The 21,129-nt window shown below is 40.8% G+C and overlaps 1 protein-coding gene across 2 annotated transcripts in view; it reads right to left on the reverse strand.

Moving 5' to 3' along the window:
* Nucleotides 1–21,129, reverse strand: part of MEGF11 (multiple EGF like domains 11) — a 211,858-nt gene that overhangs the window by 158,673 nt on the left and 32,056 nt on the right. The gene's annotated exons all lie outside the window — the stretch shown is intronic.

Genomic DNA, 21,129 nt, shown 5'->3' on the forward strand with positions numbered 1-21,129 from the left:
CAATACAGTAGTTCTTCCCCCTCATACAGAGACTTTCTTTTGAGAAAACCTGGGGTACTTTAGTATTAAATCTTACATGATGTTTTTTTATCTCCATCATTTGGGTGAGGATGCTGAAGCACAATGTAGTAAACAAACTGCCACTGGTCCCACACCAGGTCCATGGTCAGAATTGGCCACTGGAGTGCAGGGAGGTTTCTCCCAGTCATGAAAGTCAGTCATTTGCTCCAACTACCAGAGACATTCCCTCACAAAACTGGGTACTGCATGTGCGTGCCTCGGGATTCATATCTTGTCCACCAAACACACAGCAGAGACATCAGCCGCTCAGTTCAGCTATCACCAAAGAGCAGTCATGTTTGTGTCCTTGTTGGGATTCTGAACTAGAAGCAGAGAGAAAAGGTGGATTTTCCTCTTTGACTTGCTCCCCAATTATAGCTCTGTTGAAGCAATGGGAATGAAAAACTCTTTGAAGATCCTTACCAGACGCGTTCTGTTGGTGAAGACACCAGCAGATGCAAATCTGCTAAAGCCAATGCCTCCTGTCCCTGCAAAGGGACATTTGTGGAGTAGGCTATGAAGAGGGACGGGACAGCAGGCAACGGCCACCTCCAAGTGATCTCAGTGGGAGCTAAACTCTTGCTTGTGCCCTGTGAATCGGGGCCCTAGAGCTGCCCACCTACCCAATGCCTCAAAGCAGTCTGGAAGTGGAAACACAGCCAGCCTTTCCTGGGGATGCACTGGCCTGGGGTGCTGCGGGGCCGTGCTGATGAGGGAGGCGGGTGCTCTCCTGCCTACTCTTTCTTACAGCTGTTAACTCACCTGGGGCAAATGAAACCAGCTGCTAAGCTACACAGTCTCCCTTCGGTGGACAGGACTGCAATGTATTCAATCATTATTCAGCAGGAAAAGTAAGGAGTTCTGTTACCTGCAGCCACAGAAGTGGCTGCAGAAAAAGCCCTTCCTACAGCCTATGACTCACCAAGTCGTGTTCTTTTACATTCTTATGTAACATCTAAAACATCTTGCCCCTATTAGCTGATATTGCAGTAGTGGCAGATGCACAATAAATAATACATTATACAACCGTACTTCAAAGGCCTGAATAGTGCAAGTGCAGTATCTTTCTTAGATTCAGTTTATTTAATGCTTTCCATAAAAAGGGTGTGTGACATTTATTTATTTATTTTTCAACTGAGTGCTTTGACTGTGCGTTGTTCCAGTTTTCACACTATTGCTTGATGACCTGGCTGCTCCAGTGAGTGCAAAGGCCATTTGAGAAATAAAATGGGTAGCAATACAGCTATTAATCAGCACAGCTTGCTGAAAATGAGCATGCTGCACAAGGCCAAGCCCCAAGGAAGGGAAAAAAGTCATGACATTTCTACGAATGCCGCTGGAAACTTTGTGGCAAATCTCTGAATAATGAGATGAGAAGGTAAAATGAATGTGGTTTAGGTGGCCTGAGGGGTTAAAAAAACATAAAACCCCGTCTGAGAGGGGAAACTGCCACAGGGCTTAAATGTGCATTCATGTTTTAAAGGAGTTCATAGAATCATAGAATCATAGAATCGTTTGGGTTGGAAGGGACCTTAAAGACCATCTAGTTCCAACCCCCCTGCCACGGGCAGGGACACCTTCCACTAGACCAGGTTGCTCCAAGCCCCCATCCAGCCTGGCCTTGAACACTGACAGGGAGGGGGCATAAATGTTCTCACAAAAACTCCTCTGTTTCCATTCAGTTTTGTCTTCTACTCAGATCTCTTCCAGAGTAACACCCCAGGCCCATGCCGTATGCCAGAGGGAACAGTAGAAGGCAAAACCCCAAAGCTTCACAAATGAGCTGCAGGGAGGAGGCAAAACCCAGCTCAAAGTAAACTACTAAAAAGGGACATACCGGGGACATCAAAGCACCGTCCACTTCTGTCACTGGCAAAGAGCTACGCTTCCCAGAGCAGTGGACTGGATTAGATGGGTTGAATCCCTCACAAGGGGCTGTACTTCACGTTACAAACTGGCCCATGAAGTGAAATTATCCAGTGACGGGACATTTAACTCATAAGCAAATAACTTGGGCTATGACCGCCCAATGCATGACTCTAATTTTAGAACCACGCCATGCCTTGAGCAAGACGTGGCAATTGCTATTGCCATCAGGTGCACATCAGTGCAGTAATTGTTTCTTCAACATCAGTCCCACGGTGCAATATGTAACCAATGTTGGAACGTGGCCCTTGCATTGCCTGCTGCGAGAGAACATTTCTAAACAACTGGCTGCAATTATAGAGGAATAACAATTTCAGATTAACAGCCAACTGACTTTACAAATCTCATGCCTACAAGACCATCACGTATTCAAAAGCTCTTGGAGGTTTTTATATACATATATACACACCTACAAAAATTGATTCCAATATTTAAACAAGTTAATCAGTTCACAACTTTAATGCACAGTAAATTTTCTTTACTGTATCAACTGTACACTGCAATGGAGATTAAATTAAGAATGTTGTAGCAAAGCGTAGACCACATTTTATAATAGATTTATAAGTACTGCATGGACATGTTTGTCTTTTCTTTTATTTCCTCATAAGCAATGCCATTATGGCTGCCATAATTCTTATTTACTCGACTTCTAGGCTGCTGGCAATAGCATAAAAATAGATTTTGAGAATTTATGTCAGACATGCATCATAAGAAAGCAACAAAAGAGCACAGGTAAGATCTATTTAGGTTTAGAGCCAGTGTTCTTCATATTCATTTTCATTATAACCCTGTCCCCCCCAACAGGAAAGTCAGTCTCCTCGCTTCCCAACGGGCTGAGGACCTGCAGTTCCCACCAAGCCGAAAAGGAACTGCACTGTAACTGTCTATCTAACTTTGGGCTTAGTTTTGATACAGAAATCGGAAGACAGCACAAATAAATTGCCACAGGAACGTTGCTGTATTCCCAGTATATTCACCCCCAAAACTGAGGAGCTCGTTTCTAATTCAAAATGTCCTGCATATGACAAGACATCTTTCAGCTCCACATAGGGGAGTTCATCTAACAGCACCTAGAGAAGGTAACACTGATTCTGAGAGGGAATCAACTTATACATTGATAAAGTATTGGAACTGCACCAGTGTGGGATCTGGACACCAGAGTTGAAAGAACTATACTTCAACTGCCATTTCACAAGAATAATATCACAGGATATCGTTCTTATTGTGAAGAAGTCTTGCAAGGATGGAATTTAATTATTACCTCTTTTCAAGAGTGTCCATTTTCAAAGGCAACGTCTGTTTTCACACTTGGCAGGTGCAGAAATGTGCACTCACAACACCCTAGTGAGTACTGCTGGTACCATTTATCAGTAGTGCAGGTAGGCCACCCGTAGAGGTCTGCAGAACTATGGTCAGTTGTGTAAAGTACTAACAGGGTGCAAAACCTGAACCATCATTCTACCCACTTCTCCTTCCATGCACACCTTTGTTTGTCGAGTGAAAAACAGGAAATATTCATTACCTTCATGTTCTGTGATGTTTGCTTTAAGAGGACTTTCCTTCCACCTATTATAAATGTTCATAAATCCAGACTGAAATATTCAATAAAAAAGGGAAGATTTGCAGTTCTAGAGAAGAGCTCAAATAAAGTTCATGGTTTCTAAGTAATGCAGCTTTCAATTACCATACCCTTTTTAAACTGTGAAAGATGTAATGTTAATCAAACATGTAATTTGCAAGTGTTTTTCTTTAGTAAATGTCATGCACAAGTAGATATTTAGGATGTACTGCACAAAGTAATTGCAGTTGGATAACTTTCTGTAGTAATATTTATTTACATCAGAGCAGACAGGAGTATTCCTGAAAAAGGAAATCAATGTTGGGCATAAAATCCTAACCCCACTGGAGTCAATTCCACAACTCCCATTGCCTTCCAGGTCTAGAATGTCACTCCTTATTTAATTCAGTATGTTAACTAATCCATTTCCTCCTTATTAAATAAGAGTTAAAAATAGAGTTGGCATAATGGAACTCAATGGATGAAATGGTCAGACACTCTCCACGGCAAAAATTACCAACTGCTAATGATGAAAAGTGCCTGAAAACCAGAAGAGTGGTGAAGCCAGACATGAACTCTGAAAGCAGAGGATCCACTTCAGGCTCCAGTTTGGTGACTATAAGCATATCATGCCACCTTTCAGGGTACCAGCACCCTTACAAATTCCCAGGATCAGATTTTCATGGGAGCTTATTATTCTTCTTCTATTCAGGCACCTTCATCAGGATTAGAGCACCCAGAAACTTCTGTTGGGTCACTCCAGCCCAGATATCTAAACCGTTGTCACAAGTCAGTCCTGATCTTGCTGGGTTATCCCTCCCACTGCTACTAGGTGTGAGCAATCATGAACTGTTTTCTAAGGCTAACAGGCAAACTCAATTTTTCAAAAAAATACATCTCTAGTTTTAATAAAAGTGTTCTTTACACACACCAGCTAGAAACTAACTGCTTTATCTAACATGCAGGGGTCAACAGGAGAGTATTTTAAGCTGAAATGCAGACTGACAGCAGTGCCTATCAAGAGAACTGGAGAACTGTCAATGAGATGAGGAATTGGATGCACCCAAAACGAAAACAATCTTTACATTCATGGGAAGTGGTTTCATAACGGGACATCCTGCACTGTGAACTGCAGCCTCTCAAACTGCCCATAGAGGTCAACTCGGTGGCTGAGTTAATACTTAAAAAGTAATTGTGAAGTCCTAAATAGGGGCTTTCATCAGAAAACAAATGTTCTTTCAGAAATTCTTTGCCAACGGCACATTTCAAACTTCTGCGACATCCTCTTAGGAAGACTAAAGGCTTGTTCTGCTTTCTGCATTTATATACACATACTCCCCAGCATCACCACCTTTGCCCTTCCCATATATTTTCCTAGAAGACATGTGCAATTTATTAGCTACAGAGCAGTCAGTAAACAAGATCATCCAAGATGGACAACTGAATCCTGGATGTGGGGGCCAAGGTTCACTTGAGTGCCAGTCCCACACACTGAGGAACAAGGGTTCCTCTTCTGGCATACAGTGACTATGGTAGAATGATGTAAACCCCAGCTTGGCCATAGATCTCAAACTGTATTCGCAAGTAGGAGGCAGCTCCGATACTGCACACAGAGTGTGGCTGGCTTCAGAGTACACGTTATGTGGTTCAGGCTGATATTTTCATATAAATAAACTGAACAACATTTTTCTCTTAACTTATCACAAGCTACAGAATTCATGGCAAGGCAACATTTACAGCCAGCAATTTGCCTCCACTTGTTTATGTTTACAAAGCATTTCCCACTGTTTCCTTCGCCTGGAAAATTGGTTATTTTATCAAAGAAGGCTATCTGCTTTCTTTAGTACTATCTACCTTAGATAAATATATGCTGTATTTTATCCCATTTTTCATTTACTTCTGGGCATTTGATTCTCTTATTTTCTTCAAAATATATTCTACGATGTTTATATTATTGAGATTGGAAAAACAGGCCTCTAGCTACACACGTTATTTTTCTACCCTTTTAAATGTAGCAACTATGTTTGATTTTCTTCAAGTACATGATACTGTGACCAATCGGTGAACTGCTACAACGGAAGAAGACTCTGTGGAGAGAGGCAAAGGCCACGTGCCCTTGAGGCTCAGGGATGAATGAGTGAGTGATTGACCACAGCGATTACAAAGGAAACTGAACTTCTCTCAACAAAAAGGGAATCAGAGGGTAGCCTTTGTTCTAGATCAACTGGCTATATCAGCTGAGGGGACCAACCACCTCTGTAACCGCTTTTCCCTGAGTTAATCAAAAGAATGCCAATATATGTCTTCCTGATTTAGCTAGACCATCATGGGAAGTATATACCCAGCTTGATCCAACGTGAAGTATAAAAAATGAGCAATGAAAAGAGAACTTTGAAGGGAGCAATGGGCTTGAACTGGTTTCAACCCCTATACTCCTTCCCGGCAACTGGGGATGCAGGGCACCGTGATGGTGAATACACTACGGAGACCAGGAATGAAATTCATGTTTGCATTATGATTCAGTCGTATACTGCAATTGCCACACTCTAAGTGCAATTTGTATTTGTACTGTAATTTAAGAGCTTTGCTGTATCGCTCTGCTAAATCAAAATGCCATGTAACTTCAAATAAGTAAACTCTGTATTAGGCATTAAACCCGCCACGTGTGCAATATCAGCAAGAACCTGGTCAGCACGTATTGGACTCTGACAAGTACCCCTTTCACCTTGGCAAGATTTATTAACAAATGCTCACTATCAGGTCAGATTTCATATGCCATTGTCTCAGAACACGGCTGGCAGATTATCTGCCTTCTCTTGTGTGAGCATACTAATGTCTTCAAATTTTGCTCCTACTTCAGTTGTGGTTATTTCTTTCCCCTTTACTCATCTTCTTTTTGACCCCACATTCATCATTCTTGCAGAAAACTGGAACAACAATCTGTCTAGTTTTGGTGACACCAGTGTCCTACGCCATTTCCACTCTCCCGTCCTTCTCTTCTCTCGTTTTACCTACGCAGCTGCTATTTGTTTTAATACTCTGTGCTAGGCATAACTCAGCTTGACTTTTGGCAAATCTCACTTTATCCCTATCATATCCTGACTTCTAAGACACAGTTTTGTCTGCTGTTCATTTCCTTTTTCTGTTCCTTACAGATCTCAACTTATTTCTACTCTCTTCTCCTTTGATGACTAATGTGAAATTGGCTCTAGGGTCTCCAGCTACAAGTTTCTGCCTCTTAAGCTTAAGTTGCTGATTCCCGACAGCTTTCTTAGAACCTGGACTTCAGGGCATCTATCACACAAAATTTCCTGAGTGTTCCAGGCCAAAAGACATTCCAAATGAATTTCCTTAGTTTTGAATATTTGTTTTATAGAGATGTGATTTTTTTCTTTTTACTTCCCTTGGATGTAAATGAACCACATGGTCATTATTCATTCTGACGTTATTTTCTATGACTGGGTCATTTATTCTATCTTCATTATCTACCAATACTACATCTGAAATAGTATTTTCCTGGTTCAGTAATCTGTTGGCAGGAATATCTACTATTTCACTAACACTTGTTCTCCAAAATATATCAGAGAAATTAAAGCTTGGAAACGATACAAGTCCTAGACGTATTTCTCTCTGTAGTAACATTTGACAGGCCTCTACATATAGCCAAGTCAAGTGCTAAACCTGCCAAACAGATTCCTAGCACTACACCACTCCAAACTTTCAGCAGCGTTTCCCGCAGTGATCTTGACCTAAACAGATGTTGATGTATCTTTACTATCGTTTATTTCTCTTAAGACAATCATAACGCTACAGCATAATGTTACCCTGCCAGCCTGTCTTTTATATATACAGTATAATAAAGTGGCTCTGTGCATTTTATAATCATATAATTACAGAATTTTGTACCAGAGTCTGTGCTTTCACAGATAAAAAGATGGTGGAGTCGCCATCCCTGGAGGTATTTAAAAGACAAGCAGATGTAGCGCTTAGGGATATCGTTTAGTGGTTGACTTGGTAGTGTTGGGTTGATGGTTGGACTCAATGATCTTAAAGGTCCTTTCCAACCAAGATGATTCTGTGATTCTGTAGTGTCTCTTTGCACACAGCATGTGGTGAAACCTTTACAACTACAAACCGAGTAAGAACTGAAGGAGTCTTGCCTTCCCAAGTGTTTGGGACTTCAAACAACAGCTCTGTGCACAGTGAGTTTGTCATAAACAGAAGGAACACATCAGATCCGTGGGTGCAGCTAAATCACACTGAGTTTTCCAGGCTGGGAAATCTAACTCTAAATTCCTCAATTCAGAAAAAGTTACTTGACTCGTTGGGTCCTTCCAGCTCTCCTTTTCCTCTCCAAACCCCCCCCAGGTGCAGAGAGGGGGCTGGCTGTATCTCACTGGTTGCTGACAGTTTTCCTAAAGACCTCGTGCTTATTTCCCATATGATATGACCAGACTCAAACCGGTCACATCACGAGTGTGGAGGCAGCTCCACCATGCCTGGGGAGGAAGCATCTGTTTCATTCACCTCATAGGCATACGGCTACTCCCTGGCAGCAAGAGTTTGCAGTGTGCACCTGGTTGAGGGTCTTACCTGCCATTGACTTAAGCAGAATCAACCTGAAAGGAGTTTTAACTTTGATCAACTGGGGACAACATCCACAAGAATGTTTTGATTAAATTATATCAAATTTATATGATTGCATAGTGCAACAGTTTATAAACATGGCAGGAAAGAATATTCGCTTTTTGTGAATGTAAATAAAACATTTCCATTAAGCCTACGGGAGATTTGCATGCACAGGAAATATAAGATCAATCTACTACAGAGTTTTGACATACAAGGACTTTATGTTTATGCTTTGGCTGATGTTTAGCATGCTGCAGTGCAGCAAAGAGAAAAGTGTAGTTGAGCTGTCATGTAAGATAATTGATTTTGACAAGACTACAAGTTAATTCGTCACTATTTTGCAACTTATTTGGAAATTCTTTGCAGCTATGTCCCAGAGGACAGCATGTAATCGCTTGTAAACTGAAATTAGGTCCAGAGTTAAATATCATTAAATCTCAGGTACAGCCAGAGCTCAGCATGTGACTACTAATGCGTTACCTTCCCTATTACATCAAGGACACAACTGTAGCAAAGGTTATGAAGATTATTGCTCAAGTTGCAAATTGCTTATAACTAGAGAATTAAGTTGAGATAAATTCCCAGGCAGCCTACAAATGGGTGTAAGAGAAAAGCCACTGAACGGACACCTTAAAATCATTAACGTCCCCATGCACTCACATTTTCCTGCATTTCTCTTGCACGCACACCCACACAAAAAACCTAAGTGAAATAAAATAAAGAGGATTATTAAAGCTCATCTTTGTACTAATATAACCAAATTAAATCACCACTGACATTAGCCATTCCAATGTTTTATTACAATAGAGAATGAAGGATTGGTAGATATTTTAAAACTGTATTGCAAAGACCATATTGTTTGACAGTTTTATTTGAGACCGTTAAATATTAATTGCTGAACAAAAGGGTGTATTAAAAAATTATGTTGGATACAAATAATTCAACTCCCTGCAACTAGAAAGAATATTTGCATATTCACCTTCTCTCAAGCCACAGCTAACGATCTCACTTTGGCTGGGTTTTGGGGGTCTTGATAGTAATTTCTACCAGCGTGAATGCACAACTGTGGTGAGCATTTGACTTACATATTAAAGTGACAGTAGTGGGCACAATCAAAACATCACAGACAGCTTTGTAATGGCAATTTAAGTAATGCCCCTCAACAATTCTAGCCATCTCAGCCTGAGACCACGGTCTCTTTAGGATCTTTTGGGGTGGTAGGAAAGGTATTATATCAACAGATACTGCCGCTATTATACACGCTGCTTCCTGGGACTCCCCACCTACATAAAGAACATGCTGGTTGCTTTCTGTCTTGGAGTGATGCAACCCCTCACTCAGCTGAAGAAATGGAGCTGCTTGAGAGCTGTTGTGATTTATGAAGTATTTGTGTCCTGAAATGGCAGCAGGGAGCAGCCCCTCCATGCCCTTCAGCAGGTTGCAGAAGCTACAGGCTCTTCTTCCCAAAGGCACGAACTTCCTCTACACGTGGCAAACAGAGAGACCTGTCCATGCATATTTTGATCTCTGACATGCAGTGTAAGCTGCTTTGCCAGGAACTAAATGGAGACTCTTCACCAAAATCTGTCTTGTTTTTAGACAGCACCTTACAGTCACAAGAACTCCTTAATTTCACTAATTACTTTCTAATGATCATGAGCAAACAAAAGACACTAGGCAGGTGCCATGTGCCAGGAGACTCAGTGCAGTATTCAGAGTCAGAAAACTACTCATCCCCACCTGTTCTCAAAACCTGCCAGCATCTGAGATTGGTTTGGGTTCAATTTCTGAAGAAATGGGGACTGTTCATTCTAATTAGGCTTTTGGAGCTCGGACACCTGTACTGAAAGCTATCTGAAAGTAGGCTCAGATGGTGACTATGATGCTTTTCAGCAACAATCACTGATTTTGCAGAAACAGTCCTCTGCCCATTACTAGAACTAAAGTGAATACAAATCCTCTTGTGTTTCATAGACTCTTATTTCCAACATTTCAGAAAATGCCCCATAAACCTTTATATATGTCTCTTTTTTTCCCCCCTCTTCTCCTCCTCCCATTTGACATTCAAATACTGAAGTACATTGCTCAAGTCCCCTGGGGTGTCAGCCTGGCACCCTTTGCAAACGTTGAATTCACGTAACACAGATTACATTAAGTAAGTGCTTCTGATTGCCCACCTCTGTTTTCCACTCTTAGGAAGAGAGAGCACAATGTGACACTGGTGGCACACTTGGCAGTTTCCACTTAAATAGTGACTCAGCTAAGAAAGTAACCACACTAAATAGTTGTTATTTGGATGCACAGCCTGAAAAGGCAGACTGTCATTTTGAGACACATTAAAGGAATCTTTCTGTGATTCAAAATGGTGTTGTAGACTCTCTTAGCCAGGCTACCTAAGCAGCACCAGAGCAATCCAGGGAGGACAGGGAATAACAGAGAACTCAAGGTACTAAAATCTTGCCACTGCTCTGCTTGAGAGCCATTTCATTGCTCTGTTGCAACATCTTACTGTGGGTAAAACAGTAGGCAGCTCCTTGAAACCCACTTTACTCCCTGCCTGGTGGATAACGTAATCAGGAAGGCAGCTCACCATGCGGAGCTACGAGCTCAGGAGGCCTCTACACAAACACGCCTGTGGCCTCTGACTGCCTGTAAGGCAGACTGGTGGGGAGAGCAAGGGCACCCGACTCTCCTCCCACGCAGGAGTTAGGTGGTATTAAGGGCAATAAGGGAGGGAAGCAAAGGAAAAGAATGGATAAAAGCAGAAAGCAAGAGAAAAATGAGATAGAAGGGAGATGATAAGAGACAGAAGGAAAGAACCATGGGGACAAAAGGCAGTCAGAGCCTGGGTCCAGCACGAAGGATCATCTCTTAACTTCAGCCTGCTGTGGTAGTAGCATCTTACGACCAGGGTATTGTAGGAACTGGTGATGCCTACCATGCCTCAATATAAATCCCAGTTCCCTTCCCAATAAGTTACCCAGGAAAAAACTTAGCCTGCTTTCTGTCTTGTATTTCTTTGAGAGATAAAAAAGCTTTAGTAATGTGACATTGTTCACTGTGAGTTAGTTTCTGTAATGAGATACAGGACTGCACTCAACTACTAAAACAAAGGAACTGATTCATGTTTAATGTGTCCAGAGAACCACTATGTTGAAAGCCTGACATGAAAGGGTGGATGAGGCAGGAGAAACCGGAAAGCCTCATTTAACATGCCATGCTATATTTACCATGAACTGTCAGATGTCCCTTTGTTAACAACGGGGGACCGCATGTAAAGGATTCCGGTAAGAGGGGCTTTGGACCTTGAAAAGTCTGGCAGCACCATCACCCAGGTGCTACACAAGTTGTCCCTTATGTAGAACATGAAACAATCCCAACTACATGCAAGGTTAATTTCTGGGATCGTACGGGTGATGTCAGTGGGAACACTGCAAGCAGACGAAGGACAGGGAGGAAGCCCTTTGCTTCATGGATTTGAAATATAGTTTCATTAACTATAGGTTAAGGCCAAGGCTAGTTATGCATTGATGTTACATATTTAGAGAAAAGTGGAATAGCTAACTCAAACAAACCTGTTTCTTTCTCGTCAAAACAAAAAATAACCCAAGTGTAACTTTCTCTGTCCTACACCTTTTTTTTTTCTGGAATTTAAAAGCTTTTACACATTTACAGAGCTCTAGTAGCCTCATAACGCTGACCTGCTGTGGAGGGTTTTGTTCCTTAAATCTTATCAAAATAGTGAATATCTGCAATTCATTTCAGAACTGTGCTCTGCATTAGGAAGTTAATGTACTGATTAACTTACCTAATTACAGTAAAACAAACAATCCTGCAGCTGAGGCCGGTCTGTTCACTTACTTAAAATGCAATTACACACAGCCACTGCACAGATCGAATCAGGTGCTGGATATCGGAGGACTGGGCCCCGATAAGATTTTAAACATTTCTTCTGGTCATGTTTCTGTTTCTCAAGTCTGTCTCTTCTGAACTATCAGAGACTAGTTTGACATTTAATTTCCATTTCTGTATTGAAACCAGGAAAATACATGGCTCTAGAGGAAGACACTAAGAGAGAAGTAAATATAAGCTAATCAGTCATGAAGTTGCTGAATGATAATGAACATGTTTCCTATGCAGAGTGTACTGGGAAAGTAAATTCAGTTTCTGTGCAGAGAGCTCACATCACATCAATTAACTACCGAAATCTCATTTAGGATGGATAGGAGCTGGATCTGAGCCCCATTTTGAGATCTTCAATGAAATGTAAGTGGTAGAGGATAACCTCATCATTCTTCTCACAGAGGACTGAGCGTCACTGTAAACGTTCAGTGTACAGACTTCCATTGACAAAGTAATTTTTTCACAAAGGTGCCATATCCCAAATAGAAAACTTCAAAACATGTGTCCCTCCTGAATCCCATTTTAATGAAGTATAAGAAGAAATTCTCAATAATGAAGAAAAATAGGATTTTTAACCTGATTTACCATAATTTTAACTTGCCTTTCTTGAATGTTATGAAACTCTCAATTTCATACACAAGATGCATGACTCATACAGCTGTGCTGATCATTGCTTATTTTATTAAAGAAAGGATTCAATTTCAGTAAAGAAATGTGGAAATTCTGTGTTGTGCAACAAGCACAGGAAGCATCATGGAAAACAATACTGACAGAGACAGAACATCTCTTGACCAAGACTGGTACCCTGCTCTGACATAGAGCTTCATCATTTCTATTTTACTTTAACATGCTGTACTACTACTTATATTTTTAAATGTGTGAAGGACTTACAGAAAAGGTAGAATTTGGACTTTTATCTGCAGCAGAGCACTGTGTGGCAGTCTTTAATTGCAAATTAGAGGTGAAGCCATCCTATATCTTCATTTGAGGAACTGTCTGGTTAAAAGACAACTGGAAGGAATGTCTTCTCAAAAGGCAGTCTTGTTATTGGATTAGAAACAATTCATTTTTATGACTTTTCTAAGAAAAAGTAATTAATATTAAAAATCAGTAATTTTTCTCCTCTACTCTTCAACTTGAGCAAAACATTTTAAGTTGAGAAACAGTTTGGTTAGTCCAAAATTCCTGTATCCACTGAGAGCCCTGTTTACTCCTGATTAGTCTGATAAAAATATAAGCATCCAGTGTAACAAATTCCTGAAAGTACCATCTGAATATTAGTCTGGTTTATGTACCAAGAATCAATGATCTTGGTATCACTGGCAAGTAATGTAACAAAACAACTAAGGAGCTTTCTCATGAAAAATTGAAAAGAAAGAAAGAACTGTTCCATAAGCTGATACTAAGAGAAGACAATATTTTCTTTACTAGTCTTTTTTTTTAAGTACTTAAAGTAATTTCAGTTTCAGTATTTTAAAATGTGCAGGACGTGCAGAGGGAATCTATCAGGGCACAGAACAATTTAGAAAAAAATTTAATTCCTTTTGAAAACACAGAGAGAACTAAAATGTTATTTAAGAATTAATTAAATGAAAGAAATAATTAGTATTGAATTCTAAAAGTTGTCCTCAAAAATTACCAAGGCAAAGACAAAAATGATACAATAGAATAACAGTTACACATGTAATGCCATATGGAAAAGTCAGCACATTTAAATGTTCACGAACCAGACTTTTATTAAAATTTTCTGAAGTAGCTGCAGAACCAATTCAAAACTAAGCACAGAAGATACTTGGATCCATTCATCTTGCAAGGGTCTCCACTGCAGAGGAAACTATGGAAATCTGAAAAGTGTAAATCTCTCTAATTTGACCTGATGGTTCTCATCTTGACTCTGCCCACTTATTTCATCTTAACTGAGCAAAAGGCAAAACAAAATGGCCATCAGAAAAGAGGATTAAAAGAAACCACATAACTTCAAGGGGAAGGAACTTCCTCGTTTGGCAGTGCACTGGCCACACAGTCACATCACTGGGATTTCAAAAACGTAGATGAAATAACATTTGCAAAGATCCTGAGAATCAGAACTGAGATTTAAATTTTAGTTTACATGGTGCAGCCTGTTTTCCTACAGATAGGTCCGTGTTGTTTCCCTGCTCTCCCATTATCACAACACCAGCCCAGTCTATAGAATTCCCAATAATTTCATACATCTTTGCGATACCTGCAGCTCCTCCTCTCCATGTCTCTCCCTTGCCACGCCTGCTCAGTATTAATAGACGCTTCCTCTGCCACCAAGGGGCAAAAGACAACAAAAAACCTGCTCCTGTTTGATCTATAAATTTCCCCTTCGCTGCGGAACAAAGGTGTGTCTCCCTGCTCTATCCAGACAACGCCTTTCACAAAACTTGCAGGAAGCTGATAACTTTGAACTCTCTACCAACCTGTCAGATCTGGGTGAATTGGTCAGTGCGGGAGACACGATGGGCACACATGAAGATCACCTAAGTCTCCTTCTGTAATCTGACTAGAATAAATTTCTGATGAGAATAGTTGCACCTACTATAAAGAAACAACTCAGAAATGTTAAATACTGAGTTTAAACATCTGACAATGGCTGAGTTTCTGTTGTCATTTATATGAATCCAGAATAACTCCACTTGTGTAGTTCTGTATTAAAAAGAATGATCAAAATGTGATCTAATGCTCTCCCAAGATGCAACATGTCCTCTACAACAACAAAGCAAATGATGCAAAAGAGAATGAAAAGTGAATTAAAAAAAATTGATCTTCCAGATACCAAACAAACGGGATAAATATTAGTACTGATTATTTCCTTTCCATTATCCACAATGTGTTTTTCCTCACAAAGAAGAAGTGGTTTAATACCATCTATCACTCATATAATGGATGAAGTGTGAAAGATGCCTTCAAGCAAGTTAGCGGCTTGGCTGTGCCTCAATTTGTCATAGTCATAAACAAAGAAAAAATGTACCTCCTAACACATTCAAACATGTTGCATCCTGGAAGAACAACCCAACATCTGGGCATCTATAATACAGACTGCAACTTCATGACTGCATGTCAAAGTAATTAATTACCATCATTTCTTCCTGCCAGATAGAACACATACACTCACTACAGAACACACGACATTTGATCTTACTAAATTAAAGAGAACACCTATTTCTTCTGCAGCAATTTTCATCTAGAAACTCGAGTATCCCACTCAAAGGAGGTTAGGATCACCATTTTATAAAACAGTAAATGAAACACTAAAAGGGAAAGGGGTGTGTCCAGAATAACGCAGCAGTCCAGAAACAGAGTTGGGAACAGAGCCTAAATTCCTGAACACGAGTAAAAAATTCTAGTATTGTTGAATTTACTGGTTTCCAAAATCCATCCTGTCAAGAGAATTTCCATAGCATTTCAGGATTTCAGAATAAGAATAACCACATAATTCTTTGGACAGGCTCACCATAATAAAGTTCTGCTCTCATATGGAGAAGATTCCCACAGGCTTTCAGAATACTCTGACCTGCTGCTTATATATTCTATGTTTTCTATCATATCTGGCAATTCAGTAAGCCCCTTGCTCTGATCAGAGATCACTAAAATTATAGGAATAAAATATTTCATAGAATCATAGAATTGTAGCATAGTTGAGGTGGAAAGGGCTCCTGGAGATCATCTAGTCCAAATCCCCTGCTCAAAGCAGGGTAAGGTAGAACAGGCTGTTAGAGACTGTGTCCAGTTGAATTTTGAATATCTCCAAGGACAGACTCCACAATCTCTCTGAGCAACCTATTCCAGTATTTAATCACATTTACAGTAAAAGGAAGTTTTTTAATGCTTAAATGATGAAGCAAAGGTTATTCTGGATTCCCAAGAAGTCATCAAGTTTACAGTCATGTCTCCCTACCTCCCACCCCAGCAGCAAACCTTGCAATCTCTATGGAAAAATGGACCTTCCATGCCAATCCCCATGTCTTTCTGCAAACCCTCGTCCTTCTGCAGTTTGTTTCTAGGCTTTGATATTTATTTAGGAAACTATCACTGCAATAGTAAGTGAGATAGGGCATCAGTCTTTGGTCCTTGGCTAAAAACTCTCCTGTAATCAGTTTTCATGATTTCCTAATATTGCTACATAATTGGAACACCTCATCTCTGTACAAAGGGTTCACAAGGTGAGATTTAAGCAGACAGCAGGGAGGGTAAGAAACCCTTACCTCTACTACCGCCACAAATGTCCGTTTTTTCATGTTTTAACTGTTTCTGCTAAAATTTGAATTTTGCAGGCTAATTTCACCCAATCTATCCTGCATTTGCTGCACGTATTTTTAAGCATACTTATACAGGCCAGCAGTCTCTGGCCTTTACGTGAATAGGCACTGTATGACAGGCAGAAAAGCTATTGAAAATGATGAACTGCAGAGAGTTTTTTGTTGAATGAACACCCTCCAAGATGAAAGAATGAGCGTTTTATCTCTTTTCTTCCTGGTTGATGCCCACAAAGATCTTCCTGATATAAAATACTCTTCATAATAATACACACATCATTTCTATCTGGCATTGTTCCTAATGGGGCCTAAATCCTTCTTGCTCAACACACACCAAAGCTGTGTTAAGTGGTTAAAACTTACAATTACAAAGTAGCTGTGGCTGGAAACCTTTCTCACATGCTTTCCCTTTTTCACCTTTCAGATATTCTGCTGGGTTAACACAGGCATGTTTAATAAATAAATAAATTCTCTGCATTGAATCAAGTCTTTTCAAGCTGTAAAGAAATGACTGGAGGATGGGCTTGCTGTAGACCACACAGTCAAGACAAGCAAATGGTCTAAGGAAGGGTTAAGGCTGAAGGTGTAAAGTATTTTCATGCGTACAGCAATACCAGTGAACTTCTGACTGCAGAGATTTTCCTTAATGTGCAAAATTTCGGGTATTTCACCTAACATTTCTGTCAGGAACAAAATAAAAACTGACTTGAAAACTGTACTTCCTTTGCTTGCACTACCCTTCCAGGCCAGGAAAAGGCAGTTTTGGCAGTTGAATGCACTATAACTTCCAGCATCCCACTTCAATACATCGTGTTTGAACATTAAACAGTGTTTATTGAAGCTATAGTGCCAATGACTACTATAGAATAGATGTTTACATCCCTTCATAAACACTTACATGGGATTCTTTGCTAGCACCAAAAAAAGACAAATGCCACTTTAACCAGAGCACCTCATCTCTAAATCCTTCTTCTGTCTGGGTATCACCACTGGTTTGCAAGCATTCGATTCTTTCTCACTTTACTGAATGATAACAAGACATTCTTTCCACATCTTGGCTTTTCCCATTTGAGACAATTCCTGCCACGATGAAGTTTGCCTTCCCTTTATCGCTGCTGTTCCTTTTGCTCTCTCAAATTCACCGTAATCTTCACCCTCATTGCTCTGGCTGTGGCATCTCCCACCAACATTCTATCCCTTCTCCTTCCACTTCACTTTCTCATTTTGACAAAATCTGTAATTTCTACTTGGTACAATCAGCCAGTAACTGTCTGCTCACGAGTTTGAAATTCTTGGTGCCTCACATGGAGCATAGTGTTCATTTTGCAAAACATCTGAATTCAGCTATTTGTTATCTCAAGTCTAGTTATCTGCCCACTGAGCTCCTTTCCTATCCCCAGCTGCTTCTGGCTGTCATCTCACCTTGCTTATTTTTCCATTTTTGCCCCCAAATTCCTTCTCTGTCATGTCTCAATCTTTACTTTGCACTGCTTTTTATTCCATGCTTCTATGTTGTTTAATATCTTCATCAATGACATGGACACTGGGATTGAGTGCACCCTCAGCAAGTTTGCAGATGACACCAAGCTGAGTGGTGCAGTTGACATGCCTGAGGGACAAGATGCCATCCAGAGCGACCTGGACAAGCTCAAGAAGTGGGCCCATGTGAACCTCGGGAGGTTCAACAAGGCCAAGTGCAAGGTCCTGCACCTGGGTGGGGGCAACCCCCAGTGTCAATACAGGCTGGGGCTGAAGAGATTGAGTGCAGCCCTGCAGAGAGGGACTTGGGGGTACTGGTGGGTGAAAAGCTGGACATGAGCTGGCAATGTGCACTCGCAGCCCATAAGGCCAACCATATCCCAGGCTGCATCACCAGCAGCATGGCCAGCAGGTCAAGGGAAGGGATTCTGCCCCTCCGCTCCTCTCTGGTGAGATTCAGACTAGCTAGAAGGAAGAAATTGTTTACAGTGAGGGTGGTGAGACACTGGCACAGGTTGCCCAGAGAGGTGGTAGATGCCCCATTCCTAGAAACATCCAAGGTCAGGTTGGATGGGGCTCTGAGCAACCTGATCTAGTTGAAGATGTCCCTGCTGACTGCAGGGGGTTGGACTAGATGACCTTTAAAGGTCCCTTCCAACCCAAACTATTCTGTGATTCTATGCATATCACCTTCCCCCTGCTCTTCTTAGATTTGGCCTCTGTTCATAACTGTATGTTTGTAACCGGTGGTTATGCTACAACAACCTCCTCTGGAGTGTCAGGTATGATGCTAGCACACCATCTGCTCATTTATTTCCTTCGGTCACAACACATTTCCTCATTTTTTATGCTTTTCCTTACGATAACTCTGGGCCCTCTACATTTTCTGCCAAAGCAAGATTAGCAGTGAGAGCAAAACGCTCACCTGCGAGCAGTGGTGTGAAGACTCTGTTCTGCCAAAGCCTGGATTTACAGGCAGATACGCACTTGTTAAGTCCTCTGCTATTTCATTATTTCTCTCCACATCACTGAGGCAGACAAGCTGTCAACAAACATTCATTTCATTGGGGACACAAGATACCTACTCCTGTGGCAAACTCTTGTTTTATAAGGACTACGAGTAAGTATCAGAATATCATTTGAGGGGTCTAGGAGGAACTTTCATGAGCGTAATTCAGGAGAACAGGATTTCTCAGAGAAACTCCTGAAAATATTTCACTTCAGAAGTATGCTATCATGCTTACAATAGCACAAACACTGGGTAAAACAAAGAAGAAAACTCCCTGAAACTTTCCCATTTTATACAAAGTGATTTAAGGTCATCATGGCCTACTCTTGGCACTGAGAAGCTACTAGAAATGCAAGTGATTGTAAGGCTATGGTAAAAAGAAAGTCCAAAGAAAATTTTTACCTAAGTTTTACCTCTACAATGGTACATTTATCTCTAGCTTTCACTTTAAAAGAGTTCTCTTATTCATACACAAATATTTTACTAACATGGAAATAACTTTTAAAACAATAAATAACAGAATGATTCCATATACTGTCATATACCCATTAGGCAATGGAGTAAATCAGCGTTATCATTCTCCCATTTTAAACTGTCATGTTGTATCACTTCTGCACACTCTTCTGCAGATCTGATCATCACATCTCTAAAGTTAGTAAAGCTGCCTTGAGGCTATATTTTAAATGCAACCCACCCAAGACACCAAGGCCAGCTGCACATTATAGCTTCACTCATCTTTAGCAAAGATACTAATTGATGGCTGAGCTCTTCCCAACACCACTGCAGTCTGCTGTCACCTTTCAGCTCTGACAAGGGCCCAGTTAATCCACATGATGAATATACTCAACTCCCACAGAAACCAAAAAGAAATAAGGACTCCCCACCTCGTGGAGGCTTATCTAAGATCACACCAAACCAGGGTGAGGTCTGAGGAAAAATTTTAGCATGTAACACTTTAATTTAGTAAAGACACTGCCTACATTAAACACCCCATCAGCGAGCAGGTGTAGGAAGGGAGGGGACACGAACGACATGGACTTCATTTTCGGAAAGCTGTTCAGTACAGTAGCCAAAATATAGTTGGCTGTTATTTTTTTGAAATCAATTATTTTAGTATCTTTGTATGTAAATGCTGGAATTTACAGCTAAATAAAGAAGCAATCACTAACAGGGAAAGCTGGGTATCTATGTACTTTCTCCCTGCAACCTTTCCTCCCATGTCCAGGGCATACTCACTGGTGCTATTCGAGGGAATTTACTGACTCTGCCTCAGCTCTCGGGTATCAGGACACAAGAAGCCTTGTACCTAAGGAATGCTAGGTGATGAATGACCGCTATTTTCTGGCAAATTTTACCTCCTGGGGGCCTGAGGTAAATTTAAAGTCTTATTTCTGAATGAAACCTTTCGTTTCCCTTTTTGACCTCAACCTTTAATCACTGCCCATAAAACAGTATTGTGACTAGGAAGAACAGCACCTTTTGAAAAAATCCTACGAGCACCGAATGGGGCAGTAGGGCCTTTCCCAATCATAGCACATGCCTTTGGAGACAGTTACCCATAACCCAGAAAAAGCCAGAGCAGGCCTGAGGTTTCTCCAAGTTCAGATGCCTGAAATAACTCCCAGGGGACTGTCTGATAGCTTAGTGTTGGACAGTGAGCTGAGCTCTGCCCTCTCCAAGCATTCCTTGAAATACCTCACCATACCTAACACAGCGACAAGTGGCTTAGAAGCTTTCCCAAGGACCACTATAGCTTTTTTCTGTTAGCAAGCAAAAACCCCAGGAATACTTTTGAGTGGGTGTCCACATCTGAGATTTTTGCCTACACTTTCGGAGAGGGAATTCTGCTCTTTTCTCCAAGTGACACCTCTTCAGTGATCAGGCCAGAAAATTATACCAGTGGTACCTTCAAAGCGATCTAAAGTCTGTTCATATCTGTAGTGCACATTTAAAGCCACATTATTGTAAGATGCTTCAGCAATGAAATTTAGCATCAGCAATTCAGTTCATTAAAAAGGATATTTTAGTAGGTTCTTTCTTTTATAGCTATTACCCTGTCTAAAGCGAGAAAAAACTCAGTCAAATTAATAAAACTAACAACTCGTCACGCATACGTTTTCTCTGAAGTCTCTTCTGCTCTCGCCAGTTCGGCAGCCAAGGCAAGATGTATGTGAGCCAAATTCCCCCTTGCATAACCACACAAAACCTGCACGGGAATGCATTTAGCCCATTCAGTACTAGTAACCATGGTTTCATTTACTGAAAATTATCCTTAAAGTGTAAAG

This window comes from Nyctibius grandis, chromosome 11 (assembly GCF_013368605.1).
Source record: "Nyctibius grandis isolate bNycGra1 chromosome 11, bNycGra1.pri, whole genome shotgun sequence".
In the NCBI taxonomy this organism is placed as follows: Eukaryota; Metazoa; Chordata; class Aves; order Nyctibiiformes; family Nyctibiidae; genus Nyctibius; species Nyctibius grandis.